Here is a 6896-nt window from a genome sequence, read left to right as displayed (position 1 = left end):
ACCAGGACAGGTTAAATTATTTTCATTATCGCTCGATGCATTACTCTCAAGCGCAGAATTTTCAGAAAGAGAATCTAGACAATTGTGGTACTTCTTTAACTAGATTTGCCATTGTACAAACAGCACTAATGCTTGTCTCCTTGTCCCTGTCTCTTTCTCTAGTCTATCATGAGACATGAAGATCTGGATTTGGTTCATCAGCATTTCTACTGTGTTGGTGTAAAACCAACAACACTCTAAGCAACACAAGTTTTGGAATATTTTCCTTTCTCTGTGTGCTGGCATTAATAAAATTAAAACCTTCTGACCTCATGGTCCGGGACTGTTATTTTCCAAAGGTGTGTTAGCATTGTTTTAAATAGCACATTCTCATGGGGACATCTTACTCACTTACATACTGCCACAGAGTCAATTCCCACACATAACGACTCTCTTAGGCAGACTAGGACTGACTGGTGGGTTCTGAAGCCGTAAACATTTACTGGGACAGAAAGTTTCATCTTTATCCCTTTATGCAGCTTTTGGGTTTGAACTGCCTACCTTGTAGTTAGCATCCCAATATATTACCCCTGATGCCATTAGAGTTCATTAGAGAATTTCTCACTGCATCAAATCGATTCTCACCCATAGTGACCCTATAAGATAAGGAAGATCTGCCCCTGAGAGTTTCCAAGCCTTTAACCCTTTTTAAAAAATTTCCACCCAACAGTTTTATTGGCACATAATCCACACATCATACAACTGAATGGTTCAATTGCTCATTCCCATCAAGGGGAGTTCTGTAATCACCATGATATCTATCTAAGAGCCCCCTCCCATCTATAGTCAAATCCCCTTCAAACTGAACGGTACCATCAGTACCAGTTCTAGTGCTCCCTCCCCCGTCCCACCCTCACAGTTCACTCCAGATATCTCCCTTCCGTCTTCATCCCATCCCACCTGTGCATTCCTGACAACACTTTGTATCAGTTATTATCATCATACATCCATTCCTCCTGTGCTTCACAGCTGGGAAACCCACCAGAAAATAGTTCAAGACAAATCGCATTAACGTGGTAAGGATGAGGTCATATTAGCATGAAGTCAAAAACACAATGATGCACAAGAAGGTGAAGACCCATACCCCCTACCAGCCCCCACCCATATCAACCTTCAGAAAGTCAGGGAAGGAAAATTTCTATCATGGGGACATATGCGAGATACTTGCGCCCAGTACAAATTCAGGTGGTGTCTACGGGCAGATAACTGGCCTGGTACCAAGTTCAATCCTGCATAATCAGGATTACAATGGTCTCTTCCTGATAGAAAGGCTCTTCGGGACTCTGGTCTTTGGCTAGTGTGGATCTGCCAGTGGATCACTCTGACTAGATACTGTACAGATGGGTTTTGGGCTCCCACTGTCCTCCATAGCCCTCTCCAAATTGGGTGTTCATAATTTTTGCTGTGGTATGTTTCTCTTCACCCTATTAGAATTTATAATTGTCATGTCAGAATCACATAAGCTGGTGTGCTCTTTCCATGTGGATTTAGTTGACTCCTCAGTTATATGGCTGCTTATTTGAATACGAGCCTTTGAGATCCCAGGCACTATTTTGATTGATAGCCAGGCACCATCTGCTTTCTTCTCCGCACATTGCTGTCGTGTCCTTATCTTCAGTGACATTTATGTCTGTAACTCTTCATGGGAGTAGAAAGCCTCATCTCTGTCTCCTCTTTATCCCTCAGAGCTGGCTGGTGGTTTTGAATGCTCACCTTGAAACTAGCAGCCCATCGTGGAAGCACTGCACCACCAGGCCTCATTCCGAGGATGTCTGTGGTTGTTGTTAGGTGCCAGTGAGTCAGAGGCTCCAATCCATAGTCACCCTACGCACCATTGAACGAAACAATGCACAGTCAGGTGGCATCCTCAGCACTCTTCTATGCCTGATCCCACTCTGTCAATCCATCTGCCCCTGCTACACTGCTCCATTCACTTGACCAAGCGTCATGGCCTTCTCCAGGGACTGGTCTTTTCTGACAAAATGTCCAAAGTATTTATGGTGAATCTTTCCATCCTTGGCTCTAAGGAGATCTCTGGCCTTATTTCTTTCAATGCAGATCGGTTTGTCCTTTCATCAGTCCATGGTACTTTCAATATTCTTCTCCAGCGCCACAGTTCAAATGCAACTTGGATCAGGCACGCTGTAGTCCTTACAGGTGTATCTTAGTTCTTAAAGTAACATCCTCGCTCTTCAATACTCTAAAGAGGCCTTGGGCAGAAGGGATGCCTAATGCCCTATGTCTTTTGATCTCTTGAGTATTGCTTCCATGAGCATTGCTTGTGTATCTAAGTAAGACAAAATCCTAACAAACTTCAACCTTTTCTTCATTTATCATGTTGTGAGGATTTTGGTCTTCTTTACATTAAATTGTAATCTTACTGGAGCCTATAATCCTTGATCTTCATCAGCAAGTGCTTCGATTCCTCCTCACTTTCATCCATTAAGTCTAAACCATCAGCTTATTACAAGGTGTTACTAAGCTTTCCTCCAATCCTGATGCCACATTCCTACAATGCAGTTTCTCTAATGACTTTCTCAGCCTACAGATTGAACATATAATTGAGGGGATACAACTTGGACACACACCTTTCCTGATTTTAAACCATGCAGTATTCCCTTGTTCTGTTTGTACAACTGCCTCTTGATCCATATACAAGTTCTGAATACAGTGAAGTGTTTTGGAATTCCCATTTTCCTCAAAGTTATTCACAGATTTTTATGATCCACACCATCGAATGCCTTGGCATCGTCAATGAAACCCAGGTAAAGATCTTTATGCCTTGTTCTGAGCCAAGGTCTATCCGCTATCAGTAATACCCCTTGATCCACATGCTCTTTTGAATCCAGCCTGGACTGCTGGCAGTTCCCTGTCAATGTGCTGCTGGTATCATTGTTGGATGACCTCAGCAAAATTCCATGTCCATATTATATCCATAATATTGTTTGTGTTCCCTTGGATCACTTTTCTTTTGAAAGGGCACCAATATGGACCTCGTCCTGTCCATTGGCAAAGTAGCTGTCCTTTAAGTTTCCTTGCATAGATGAGTGAGGGCTTCCAGTGCTGCTTCAGCTTTAGGATACATTTCCACTGGCAAATATATTCAGTGCAGTTTGAACTTCTTCCTTCAGCACTATTGGTTCTTGTTCAAGTGAAACTCCTGAATTTTGTCATTCTAGATCATACAGTCCTAAGTTTACTCTGTCAGGGAAGACAACTTCAAGAGGAATAGAATCACATGCATGATCAAAAAAGATCATTACAAGATCTATCTACAATGCGGTCTGTGGCAGGATAATATCTATCTGTATACAAGGAAAGCTAGTAAACACAACCACTAAAGCAAGTGATGAAGAAATTGAAGAATTTTACCAATGCCTTGAGTCTGAAATTGCTCAGACATGCAATCAAAATACACGGATAATTATTGCCAACTGGAATGTAAAACCTGGAAAGAAAGAGGAAGGGGGAGTAGTTGGAAAAAATGGCCTCAGTGAAAAAAACAAAGGTAAAGATCCCATGATGTAATTTTGTAAGACAAACAACAACTCCTTCATCCAAAATATCTTTTATCAACAACACAAAAGATGATTATACACACGGACTTCTCCAGGTGGAATACGCAGAAATCAAATTGACTACATCTCTGGGATGAGATGATGCAGCAGCTCAATATCAGCAGCTAAAACCAGGCCAGGGGCCAATTTAGGATTATGCGATACATTGTTCCATATGTAAGTTCAGGTACATTGACAGGGAGCTTCCAGAAATTCAAGTCAAATTCAAGTGAGAAAAAAAAGAGGGCAGAGAAGAAGGGCTATCACTGTTGACATCAGATGGATCTTGGCTGAAAGCAGAGAATACCAGAAAGCTGTTTGATTATGTTTTATTGATTAGGCCAAAGCATTTGACTGTGTGGATCTGTGTTAGACTGGAGAAACAAATTCAGGGAGACTCATATGTGAATAAGAAGGAGCTTTATATACAAGAGCAATTGAATATTGCAGAAACATCCCAGCCAAGTCCAGATCAAATCCATAAGTTTGATATTAGCCCATATGTCAGAAACCAATCTGTAAATCCCTCTTCAGACTCCCAACACATGCAATGATGCCAGAGGCAGGAAAATCACAGGCCAGTGGGTGGAAAGTCTTGTGGATCCAGTGGCAGTGGAAGCATCTCAGTGCTGGCAGGGATCTCCACGTGGTTCCTTCAGCTCCAGGGTTATAGCATAACTCCACATGTCTTCTCAACAGGAATGCCACACAGTGAGTGTGAGTGTGTGTGTGTGTGTGTGTGTGTCACCTTCAGCAAACTGTTTATGTCCTTAGTGTCTCCAAATGAGGTCATCAAGCTGCGACCTGATTGACAGGCTAAACTCCACACCTTCTCTCTTCAGTCTCAAATTGATAACAGCTTGTGTAACTACCACAGGATCTTAAAAAGAAAAGAAAACCGAATAGCACTGAGAAGACTGGGAATTCGAGAACACTTCATTGCGCTCATTTGGAACAAGGAATACTGTGTGGTTTAAATTCCAAAAAGTGTGTGTCAGAGTTTTACCCTCTCATCAAAAATATTCAATCTCTGTGTTAAGAAAATAGTCAGAGAGTCCAGACTATATAAATAAGAACTTGGCATCAAGATTGATGAAGGTTCATTAATAACCTAAAATATGCAGATGACACAACTTTGCTGAAAGTGAAGAGAACTTGAACAACTTGTTAATAAAGATCAAGGACTACAGCCTTCAGTATAGATTATAATTCAATGTAAAAATACCAAAATCCTCACAACTTAACCAATAGGTCACATTATGATAAATGGAGAAAATACTGAAGTTGTCAAGGATTTCATCGTGCTTGGATCCACACTGAATTCTCGCAGAAGCAGCAGGCAAGAGATTAGATGATGCAGTGCATTGGGCAACTCTGCTGCAAAAGACCTTCTCAAAGTGTTGAAAAGCAAAGAGTTTACTTTGAAGGCTAAGGTAAGCCATGTTATTTTCACTTGCCTCATGCGCATGGAAAGTTTGACATTGAATAAGAAAGATGGAAGAAGAATGGATATATTTAATTTATGTTACTAGTAAAGAATATTGAAAGTACCATGTTCTGCTAAAAGAACAAACACCTGTCCTGGAGTAGGTATAGCCAGGATGCTCCTTAGAAGCAAGGATGGGGAGAATTTTGTCTTATGTACTTTGGACATATTACCAGGAGAGATAAGGCCATGGCAAGGATATTTTGTTAGGGTTCTCTAGAGAAACAAATCCAGGACATTTATGATTTTACATATATTTATATGTGCGTGTGTGTAAGAGGATAGATATATACAGCACAAAGGAATATAGAAGTTAATTGTTCCACACAGCACTATAGAGGGCTCGGTTCAACTCACTTTCTTGAAACAGTTATTATACTAGAAGTCCTTCAACTTACAAGGGCTGCTGGGTCCAAGGTCAAGGAAACAGACAGCTGAATCTTCGGTAAAGCAATGCAGGCAGTCTGACTACAGGCATCAAACAGCAGGACGGGTCACCAACAGTCAGCCAGATGACAGGATCCAACAGTCCCAAGCTCAAGTCATGTATACACTAACAGTGTGGGGAAGGAACCTTCAGCTCTAGCCACACTATCCATGGGTTGGGTGTCCCACAGGTAGTGTAGCTCATAAGCTGAGGCTGAGAACTAGCCAAGGCAGTTGCACACTGGTCAGATCACCAGAGAGCAAGAGAGAGGTGGGGCTGCCGAGCCATTTGTCTCTTTGCCCTCCAATCAAACTGTGACTATTAATCCCACATGTTCCTATCAGCCAGGTTGGCACAATAAACCTACCTATTACAGGTATCATCCTTGGTAAAGAGGAGGATTACAAAAAGGAGGAAGACCCTCAAACATGTGAATTGACACAGTGGCTGCAATCATGGGCATGAAGATAACAGCAATTCTGAGGATGGTGCAGGATTGGGGGGCGTATCCATGTTGTCCATGGAATCACTATGATTAGGAACTGATGCAACATTACCTAACAACAACAAAAATATTCCTTGCATGATGAGTACAACTTTTGTCCTTTTGCCTTCACATATATCTCTCTGTTCAGGGCTGTGCCTGAGAGGCAGGGACGTAGTTAACATGGAAAGAGATCATATTGCAGCTGTGCAGTAATTATAGCCTAAGAGTTCTGGAGAAAACATTCTTGGAATAAGTCCTGGTCTAGTTTATGCTGAGAAAGCCTAGATTATAAATTTAACACGCTCAGACACTTGCATTTGTGTTTTTTTTCTTCTTCTCAGTGAAACACAGCTACAAGATTTGAGTGTCATTGGAAACTGGAATTGATGGTAACATGATGGTGAGGCAGCATCATCAACAATAATGTAACTGGTCAGTAAGACATGACAACAAGGAACTATAAAGACAAGAAGATTGATTTGTTTCAATAGAGTCACCCAAGAGCCACTGGCACCCTAAGTAATAACAGAACTGTTACATTTTCCTTGAGATAAGAGATATGAAATTAGGCAGGAAAAAGATTTTCACCTGATAATAAAAAAATACCAGGAGATGATAATGAAACGTGACCAGCAAAAGGTTATGCCAGGACAGTAGGAAGAATATTCTGTGCATTGACTGCACAGTAAACAAATATGTGTTGTTATTGCTGCCTTCAGCAATCAAGATTGTATCAAGATTGCCTTCAGCAATCAAGATAGTTAATGAGTCTTCTTTTAATTGAGATGTCATATTTTTTCATAGAGTCCAGCTTTCCAAATTTGCTCAATATCAAGTTGAATACGTATAGTGAAAGGATACAATGCTGACACACACTTTTTCTGATTTTATATTACACAG

The sequence above is a fragment of the Tenrec ecaudatus genome, chromosome 3 (genome assembly GCF_050624435.1).
Source record: "Tenrec ecaudatus isolate mTenEca1 chromosome 3, mTenEca1.hap1, whole genome shotgun sequence".
NCBI classification, from domain to species: Eukaryota; Metazoa; Chordata; class Mammalia; order Afrosoricida; family Tenrecidae; genus Tenrec; species Tenrec ecaudatus.
The sequence above is the reverse complement of the archived record's forward strand: the minus strand, read 5'-3'. Positions refer to the sequence as shown.